We start from the raw sequence: 11,084 nt of genomic DNA on the forward strand, positions 1-11,084 counted from the left end.
ATCCCGATTATCCCCCGTCGGGGATCGAACCCAGATCTCTCGCATGGTAATAAAACGCCCTAACGACTTTGCTACTGCGGCACATACAGTAATTAAGGCATGAATTGTTTTAGCGTCTCGTTCAACGTTTTTAGGGGAATCATTTTCGGAGATTTAACGTGTAGCTCTTGTCGGTTCTGCGTCCTGGCTTGAGAAAAGACGATTTTCTGACGAACAACATTCCACCTGACAAGTCACGTGACTTTCCTACATTTCCTGTGCCTGTTGGCTTTTGCATGAAAGACGAGTTGCTCTTGAGACAGACAGAATCACCCGATCACCTAATGGTGCAATGTGTGTTGCCTACCCTTCCGGCATTATTTACTGCCATTAAAGTCTTTTTGGGAAGAACTTTTTTCCACCACTGTACGTGCCTCCAGTGTATCATTGTTTCTACAGCAATCTGCATTTTGATGCACAAATTAAATATGAAGACTGATTGTAGATATTAATCATTCCAAATAATGTAAAAGCGGGTTTTTTATACATCACTAGACTATCTCAATTTGTGATCATTTTGTATTAATATCATCAATCCTGATCATCCTCACATGCTAAGATAAAGCATTAGTAATATTGGTTTGTACTTTGCTTTTTCAAATAAAATAATAGTTCCTTTTACATTATTCATATTACCATACATATTTCTTTGATACATTTTGTGGCAACAGCATGGTAACCATCAGTTAGCTGCAATAATGGTATGCCACGTCCATGTTCTCCCACAACATGTACAGCAATTTATTTTGTTTCTTTTTAACGTGATTTTTGGGGTCTCATGTTTGGAGTATAGGGTATATGGTTCTTGAAAGTTCATTTCATCAGTAAGTAAAGTTTCAAAAGCTTCAACTTATATTTGCAAAATTAATTAATTTCTAAAATATTCAATCGTGTTTTTCTCAACACTACCTTGTTGTGGGTTCGCATTATCTTGCACCGAAGGGCAGAATTATTTTATCTCAGTGCAACAAACAGAATGGATAAACATAGCGAGAAAGAGAGTGTGAGAGAGACAAAGAATTCTTCGAACAGACAAAGAAAGATGATCGAATAGGAGGGTGTGTGTGTGTGAGAGAGAGAGAAAGAGATGGGGGGGGGACGTTACTACATTTGCGCACTGAATATATTACGCGTATAAACCAACAAATGTCCCTCAGTTTGGTTCTCATTTAGTCAGAAATGATCAATAGTCCTTATCTTTGTGAAATTTCAGTATTTAATATGAAAAAAAGGAATTTAATTTCCTGCCATTCATTGCAGACATGAATTAGAGCCTCGTTTAATGGTAGAATGCCTTATTGTTCACTCATCAAAATGCATGGCAACCTTTGATCCTGGGGTGACTGGAAATTCATATGCAGAGATAAGACCATGTGTCACATGATCCCCTAAATAGGGAAGGAAAGGAAGGACATGACTTCATAATTCTTGATTCCAGCAAGTACTTCTCCCTGGAAGATCTACAGACATGAAGTTACACTACTTATTAGCTGCTTTATGTAAGTACTGTCTAGAACATGTGATTGGACGTACAGTCATCGGCAATAAAAATGAGACAACTAAATCATGAAATACTCACTTCCCTGCAAGTTTTTATATGTGTTGCCGAACTCTTAGGCGATATGTTTATTTTAAGAGCTACTTTCAAATAGCATTTTCCACCACCGCGCGTAGAGTTAGGCAACACACATAACGGCTTGGGAGCAAGTGTTTCAGGATCTAGGTGTACCATATTTATTGCCGATGACTGTACCTTGTTAGAAATGTAGTATAGTAAATGAAAGTTTAATCTGTGACATGCGTCGAAGAGAAAGGCAGACTAGAGCGATATGGAGATAGAAACGAAGATACAGTTACTCACAATGTTGTTCGTACAGATGAAGTGTGAGAAGTAAACGAAAGAAAAAAAATTACAATAAGCCTTACTACATTTAGTATTCTCCCTACATATAGTTATAACTATACCTCGGAATTTAGGTTTTTAACCTATTTTTTTCCCTTTGCAGGTATATAAGAAATAACAAGTTATGTCAACATATCATTGCAAAACGCAACAACTGACGAAGTTTTATAGTGCCTAAAATAACCTATTTTGTTTCTTAGGACCTATTTTAGGTTTATGTGCCTAAACTAAACCTTTTTTAGGTTCTACAGGATTTTTATATCTCACAGAGGTATTTACTCGGTTAGGTGATGTAACAATTCAGTGACTTGCATGTTTGAAACATGTTTTCTGTCTATTTTCCTCCCCCTCCTTGTCTATGATGTTTTTCAAAGCTCTAAGCAAAACAAAATGTTTCAAACTACTGATACCTGCACACATTGACGGTGATTAGAGGGGGCAGTTGCCTCTTACTTTTTGTCCCCGCACTATGCACTCAGCCTTGTCTACTAAGAGAAAGTAAACTGTCCTTGCGCCCCCGCCCCTCCTTCCAAGTTTTGGCAGCCAATCGCCTCTACTGTCTGCACAGTCCAAAGTGCAAACTTCTGATCCATGTGATCTTGCTCACTTTCGCATCAGTTGGGTTCTATTGTGGCATTGACGCCTTACGAAGTAATGTTTCTCAACATCTGCTTGTACCTTTATTTCATGATTTACCAAAATTCACAAATGTTTTCCAGAGCCAGTAATTCCTGCATCATTCCCGTATATTGTGCAGCAAATTTTACATACTAATTCATTTTTCATGTCAACAAGAAATTTATGCTAATATAACAATTATAGTATCGCAATAATTTGTGTATAATTTTGAAAATGATGCATGCAAATAAAAATTTGGTTAGAAAATTAATATTTGGTTGTTACACATACCTACTAAAATTTCTTACGGTTCTTGTGATTTGTTTAACGATTGAATCTATATCGTACCATTTAAGTTTTTTGGAACCATATCAGGATTCTTCGAGCCCAATTTAATATTTTTAGAACTTGTATCAGAATTTTCAGAACCTATTTTAGGATTTTTAGAATCTATTTTCAGATTTTTAGAACCTATTTTAAGATTTTAGAACCTATTTTAAGATTTTTAGAACCTATTTTTTGGATTTTTAGTCTATTTTAGGATTTTTAGAACCTATTTTAGGATTTTTAGAACCTATTTTAGGATTTTTAGAACCTATTTTAAGATTTTTAGAATCTATTTTCAGATTTTTAGAACCTATTTTAAGATTTTAGAACCTATTTTAAGATTTTTAGAACCTATTTTAGGATTTTTAGAACCTATTTTAAGATTTTTAGAATCTATTTTCAGATTTTTAGAACCTATTTTAAGATTTTAGAACCTATTTTAAGATTTTTAGAACCTATTTTTTTGGATTTTTAGTCTATTTTGATATTTTTAGAACCTATTTTAGGATTTTTAGAGCCTATTTTAGGATTTTTAGAACCTATTTTGAGATTTTTAGAACCTATTTTAGGATTTTTAGAATCTATTTTCAGATTTTTAGAACCTATTTTAAGATTTTAGAACCTATTTTAAGATTTTTAGAACCTATTTTTTGGATTTTTAGTCTATTTTAATATTTTTAGAACCTATTTTAGGATTTTTAGAACCTATTTTAGGATTTTTAGAACCTATTTTAGGATTTTTAGAGCCTATTTTAGGAACCTAAAACCACACACAAACTTTGATGTCACATTTCTGTTCGTACAGTTGCAATGAAAACAACTTTACTTTAATAGCCAGATGCATAACCCTTGGCCTTAGTAACTGCTTGGCATCTACTGTGCATAGAAGCGACCAAGGTCTTGCAGGTGTCTGGGCTGATTCCCTCCCACTCTAAAGTGACGTCCCTCTTCTTTTGACTTGCACTCATCTTTACGGACACGTGTCATCAAAAATGTCCATAAATGCTCAATCGGATTCAGATCTGAACCTTGAACTAGTGTTTTCAACTGCTTTGGTACATTCAAAATCAACCAGTTCCTGTTGAGTTGAGCAGTATGTTTGCTGTCGTTATCCTGCTGGAATGTGAACACACGTGGCAATCCCATTTGCTAGGCACTTATTTTAATATCTTCAGGATATTATTACAGACATGTTTGTCCATGATTCCACCAATGACTTGCATTTTCCCAAATCCTTTAGTCGACATACAGGCGCAGATCAACGAACAACATTGTAAGTAACTGTAGCTAGAGAGAGAAATAGAGGAAATAGGGAAATGGAGAGAGGGAGATAGAAAGAGATAGGATGAGGAAAAGAGAAAAACTGTTAAAAAAAAGCTAATTAAAGATAATAGGTATAAGGAAGAAGAGAATTAAATGAGGAGAAAGAAAGAGAACGGGATAGAAGACATGGGAAAGAGGCATCCATACTGGGGTAAGAAGAAAGTTTCCCGGAGAAAAACAGAAAAACAGGCAGAAGGAGAATGAGAGAGAGACAGAGAAAGTAGGACTAAGCACGAACACACACACCTATGGCGTATGCTGCGCTCAAATATGGGGCTATCTCATCGTACCGTAATGTTTGAATAGACAAATTATCTATCTCAACTGTTGCAAGAGTCTGTCTCTTTCTATTCAATCTACCAGCAAAGAATAGGAAATGGACAAACTATTGAGCTTTAAGGCGGCAAGGAGTTGACAAGCCTTCAGTAAGAAGCCAGGTTGCCAACTCGGGAGGAGTGAGGTTACCAACTCTTCGTTTTTAGAGAGAAAGAGATAGAGGCGAGATAAGGTGGTAAGGTCACTGTCCCATTTTTTTAAAACAAAAAACGAATGCCAAATGTCCCTTTTTGTGACTGACTTATCGGCATTGTTGGGTAGATATTATTTCACACTTCAATATCAACAATGTGCCTCATTCCAATTTTCTTAAAACATTGGAATTTCCTCTCTCTTTACTAGCAGAAAATACCCTCACTGAACGAGTTTTTTCGTACATGAATGATTTGTGAACAAGTGATAAGAATGCTCTTTCAGTACAAACTTGGAAACCTATCTTGATTAATAAGGATAACTTTAATCACACGTTTGTAAACTTTTACAAAATGTTATAAATAAATTACAGTGGAGTAGTTGATTAGAGCACCGAATTTGTAGTCAAATCATCGGTCTGTCGCAGGTTCGATTCCCACCAACGACAAAATAAATTTATTTACCCTTGTCTACTACTTGACGAAGCAAAGTGTATGCTTTAAAGCATAAGTAAATAAAGGAAGCTTTTTTTGTATTCTCTATTGAAAAGTTATTGGTAGTTAATAGTTGTTGATTAGTAAACAAATCAAATTCAATAAAAGTCACTTTTTGGGCTTGAGTGTAGGTATAAATGAAGAAAAAATAATAGTGACTTTTGTTCCTAAGCATTGATCTGATTGGTTTAGTTGATTTCACTTCCCTTTTCTGCAACTTTTTGCTAATCTCAAAGATGAGGATGAAAGGTGAATAAGATGAGAAGGATAAAGGACCAATCACAAACATATAGGGACGACAAAACAAGAGCCCAATAGAGAATTATATTGGCTGTGAGTCGAGACACCAAAGCCTTGTTAGTCTGCAAAACAGACTGACATTTGGGTGTCTTCGGTGAGAGTTGCCTGTGCACTTGCAGTGATGTGCCGTAAACTCTTAAGTCTGTATGCACATACTATATGCGTAGATTCTATTGGCTTAGTTGGTGTTTTATATAGCTTTCCTGCAGCTTTTGGCTAATCGTAATGATGAAGATGAGTTTTAATGAAAGAAAATACCAATGACGCCCACTGATAGGCTGAGACTCGAACACGTGAACTGTAACGTTGACCACTTAAATCATTCGGCCACTAAACAGATTTCCCTATATACGATTTTAGTTAATCGTATTTTGATGACCTAAAAATTCGTAAAAAATGCCCTTAAAAAGATGCATTTATGACCTAAAAATTGCCAAAAAATGACTTTAAAAATGACCTAAAAACCGTTAAAAATTACAAAGTAAAATTTTATTTGCACTTCAAATTACAGCAACTCTAGTATGCAACTTTTGACAAATTATGAGAGGTTACTGTTCAGTTTTGAGGTGCAGTGTGTAACGAATATTTTCTGTAAATTTTCAAAAATAAATGAATGACGATTGTCAGCTAGCACACTTTCATACATAGAAAAGCTCCTTTCAACATCAACAGAGGTAATAGGGGCATATTTAAAACATACAATGTCACTTGGTTCTAATTCGGTTTCAGAGTCTGGCAATGAAAACGTTTTCCCACACAATACGTCCCGAATAGAACATATTATTGTGTATCCTGCATTTTCCCCTAGCACTTTCTGCATCTTTTCTCTCACTTGTATTCCAACAGTACCTGGAACTGCTTCCAAATTATCCTGAACTTTGTTAAGGACATTAACTTGATCAACCAATGTAGCTCCAGATGTCTCGAGTGAAGTTATGGCAGTAGGTAGGAAGCCGAAGTTGGACTTTATATAGCATAATTTTCCCTCCATTTCGGGATCAGCCAAGAGTTCCTGTGCTTGTCTTATACACAATGCTTCACTGCTGTCGGACGAGGTTACAACTTCTTTCACAACTTTATAATTTTCACAATAGTAACCACAAGCCTCTAACCATGTACCCCATCTAGTAAGAATAGGAGCTGGTGGCAAAGGCACATCAGGTGCATGAGACCTAAAAGCTAACACTCGTGATGGGGACTTGAGGAAAATCTTCTTAATGTTTGCAATCAGTTGGTCTACATCAGGAAAGTGACTTCGCAGTTCTTCAGCAATACGGTGACACGCATGTGCAAGACATGTTACATGTACCATTTTCGAGTACATACCTTTCAGAGAATTCCCTGCTTTAACCATGTACGGTGCCGCATCTGTTACGAAAAGCAACACCTTGTCATATTGAATGCCGTCGGGCCACAATAACTGCATCGCGTTATTGAAAACTTTGCTGATCGTTGAATAATTCACTTTTTCTAGACATTCACAATTTATTAGAAACACTTGAGTAGACTCGGATTCCTGCATCGTACCAATCACTACATTTGCAATGTACCGTCCGAGTGAGTCGGTACTTTCGTCAATTGACACCCATATTTTTTTACCATGAATTTTCTGCCGAATTTGATCCATTGTTTGGTTGTAGCATTTCTTGACATAATTTTTCCTTAGCGTGGAAGAATCTGGTATCGATTTCCCAGTATGTTTTTCCAAAAATTCTCGAAGTTTAGGATTATTTAGTTTACTTAGAGGAATGTCAGCAGAAATAAAAGCGTCGCACAGTTCTTCAGAAATAACAGAGGATTTGGAGGAACACTCACCCATTAACAATTGCACCGTCCTCTTCTGATCTTGAATTTGCTTCAGAGCTGCCTTGTGTTTCTCGCGGTTGACATGTTGCTCCACCGTGAATTTCTTTTCCGCAGCAACTCTTACACCACAAAGCTGACAGAATAATACTGATCCGTCCGTACTGAACGTATTTTCACCATACTGGGACACAAACTGTTTTAATTTGTACTGTGAACTTTGCTTGGTTTTTGGCATCTTGTCCAATGCTTCGAAAACCTGCTCTACTGAACACTGCACCAAAGTAAATTCTCGCAATAAACAGGAACTTCGACAATGGCCAGATCACACGTTCCATCCATTCACTTTCAAGGAACACAACAATTGGTCTGAGCAGATTAGAAGATAAGATTAGGCAGGGCAACAACTTTCTTCTCCTGGTGCAAAATTGCGAGCTGTTTTGAACTTCTAACAATTGAATTTCATTGTAAGGAAATCGTTATATTCGTGTTGTTTATTTTCTTCTGAGACGGATGGAAGGTAGCTGCGGTTTCATATATTTTAAATTGTCTAGGGAAGATATGAAAAAATAGGATATTTATTCATCTTAATCCTTTCACGTTAATGCTGTCCATGCACTCGCAGCGTACAAGTGCTCTGGAAAACTAAGAAAATAAAAAAATGACCAAAAAATGACTTAAAATGCCAAAAAATGACTTATACAACCCATAATGGCAAAAAATGCAAAAAAGAATGCCCCAACAAATAGTGCTTAAAAGTTTCAGCACGACACGAAACATATAAATATTAAAAGATTTGGGTTTCTTATTCACCAGAAAAAAAGATGCAATTTCATCAAAATCCTAGCCCTATTAATTATATATGTATATTTTTTATATTTTATCGCATTTCAAATATTTTTTTCTTCGAAATTTTCTGTCCATTTACAAAGTAATTTCCATGCCAATCCCCTTTCTGGGACTGCAGAACCCCTAAACTATTTCCAGAAAGCATCAGATCTGCTCATGGATACTTTATTGGAAGTCTTGGGCACAACAAAGAAACCCTTTATATTCTGAATTGACTAAAAAAGTCTTGGAATGAAAACAATGACTGGTAATATTAGTTTTAAAAATAATAATGGGCAAAAAATCATGTTTTATAGTATAATCCTTACATATATTTTTTCATTTCTTATAGGTCTTTCCTCAACAGCAAGTTCAACATTTACAGAGTTCTTCGACGCAGGAGTAGAACAAGTTTGTATTGAAAATTTAGGAATTCAAGGCGTACTTAAGTACAAAGTAAGTACATTTCTGCAAGATTATTGCAATAGATTAACCAGAATACTTCAAAAGCTTTAACATTATAAATTGCATACAGGGATCAAAGGAAGTAGGTTTGAAAACTATAAATGCATACCTACAGAACGAAACCAAATGTCAAGTTACAATATACAAGGGTCGTTCAAGGTTGACCGGGATTTTCGTACGTAAAAAATCGATGAATAGCCGGATCATGATGAAACGTGCGGGTGACGTAATGTATTCCTTCGCGAGTAACTAGCGCCCGGCATGACGTATTTCGCCAATGCGCAGCAGTTGCAGCGAACATGGCGGCAAGCAGTGTGTCTGTGGCTGTGGAGCAGCGGTGTGTAATCAAATTTCTCGTGAAGGAGAAAGTGAAACCAGCTGAGATTTTCAGACGATTGCAAGCACAGTATGGTGAAAAAACGATGTCGCGGACAAGAGTGTACGAATGGTGTGAGCAGTTTCGCGAAGGACGGGAGCTGGTGACAAATGAAGCGCATGGACACATTCGCCCGACTGCAGTCACACCAGTGATTATCGCACGTGTTGAGCAAATGATTCTTGAGAACCGGCGAGTAACAGTGCGGGATATTGCTGCCGAGGTGAATATCAGTGTCGGGAGTTTTGAGACAATCATTCACGACCACTTACGCTTCCGCAAAATCTGTGCAAGGTGGGTTCCCTGCCAGCTGACATTCGATCAGAAGTGGACACGCAGGACGGTCTGTGAACAGCTTCTGAATCGGTTTCGAGCAGAAGGTGATGAATTGTTGCAATCCATCATCACGTGTGATGAAACATGGTTGCACAATTCAACCCCAGAGACCAAAAGACGCAGCATGGAGTGGCGGCATAAAGGTTCCCCGCCCCCCAAGAAAAGCAAAACGCAGTCGTCCGCTGGAAAGATCATGACAAGTGTCTTCTGGGACATGAAGGGCGTTATCCATGTGGATTTTCTGGACAAAGGGAGCACGATTAATGCCCAGTATTACTCCACATTGTTGAGTGGTGCTGTACGAAAGTCCATTCGCAAGAAAAGACCTGGGATGTTGTCTGGAAATGTCATTCTTCTCCATGACAATGCCCGCCCTCACACGGCCAATGTGACAACAACAACTCTGGCCGACATGCGCTGGGAAGTTCTGCCCCATCCCCCCTACAGTCCGGATTTAGCCGCCAGTGATTATCATTTGTTTGCACCCCTTAAAGACCATCTGGGAGGGAAGAAATTCACGACAGACGAAGCACTGCGGAGCGATGTCCTCCAGTGGCTACGACAACAACCAAGTTCCTTCTACGCCAAAGGAATTCGGGAGCTGCCAGAACGATGGCAACGATGCCTCGGCGCGCACGGAGAATACTTTGAAAAACTGACATAGTTTGGTGTTTCTTCTGCTACCTATTTCCTCTGCAGAAATAAAAGTCCCGGTCAACCTTGAACGACCCTTGTAATTACAGACAACAACTCTTTTGAGTGAAAGTAAAAAGGGTAAAGCTACCCAATGCATATCGCAACAATCCAGGAAGTTATAAGGGGAGGGGTGGGAGTGAAGATAGAGTGTCAAAATGTATAGCGAGCTAGACGGGGCTATTTTTATCAGCTGATCTGCTGCTTACTGTGCTTCCTATACAGTGTGCAGGCGGTAAGCTTACACAGCACAAAGAACTTTCTGGCCTTGAGAATTTCACGCAAGATGTTGAAGATACACCAGCAAATGAATGATAAACAATATTGAACTGCATCATCCCCTGATATTATTAGAATAAATAAACCAAGAAAACCTCTGTGACAGGCCATAGGACATGCATGCTAGAGGACAGAAAAGTTTTTAGAATTCGTATTGGGAAATAAGATACCTGTTGGAAAGCTAAGATGAGGATGGGACGACAATATTAAGATGGACCTGAAGAAAATTGGAGAAGATTGTCAGGAGTGCTTGGGATAAAATGCGAGGCATGTTAAGGTGATGAATTTAGGAATTCCTGATAGTTGAATAGCTGATGTTGATAGGGTGTGGAAAATAATATGAGAGGTTCATGGTATACAATTTCACCGAAAACACCACCTTTTCTATACTTAATTTCACATAGTGACTACATTCAGTTCGTTAGTTCTATTTTATGTTTTATAAATATTCAGCACCGTAAAATTACCATTATATTAACATGGTTTATAGTTTACTGTAGTGGTACACTTAGAGTAAAATGTTTGTTTTTACACTTGATATTACGAATATAATGAAGAGTATTTGAAAATAATTAGAAAAATATTTGGACTTAAATGGGATTTTGAGACAGGTAAGTGGAGAAGATAATATAATTTAGAACTTAATTTGTATTCATGGACAGATATTATTAGAATAATTAAATCAAGAAGACTTAGGTGGGCAGGCTATGCGGCACGAATGGGAGAGGAAAGAAGAGTTTACAGGATTCTTGTTTAGAAACTGATGGTAAGAGACCTGTAGGAAGGCCAACACGAAGATGGAGGGATAACGTTGAGATGGACCTAAAGGAAA

The sequence above is a fragment of the Lepisma saccharinum genome, chromosome 26 (assembly GCF_977018435.1).
Source record: "Lepisma saccharinum chromosome 26, izLepSacc3.1, whole genome shotgun sequence".
In the NCBI taxonomy this organism is placed as follows: domain Eukaryota; kingdom Metazoa; phylum Arthropoda; class Insecta; order Zygentoma; family Lepismatidae; genus Lepisma; species Lepisma saccharinum.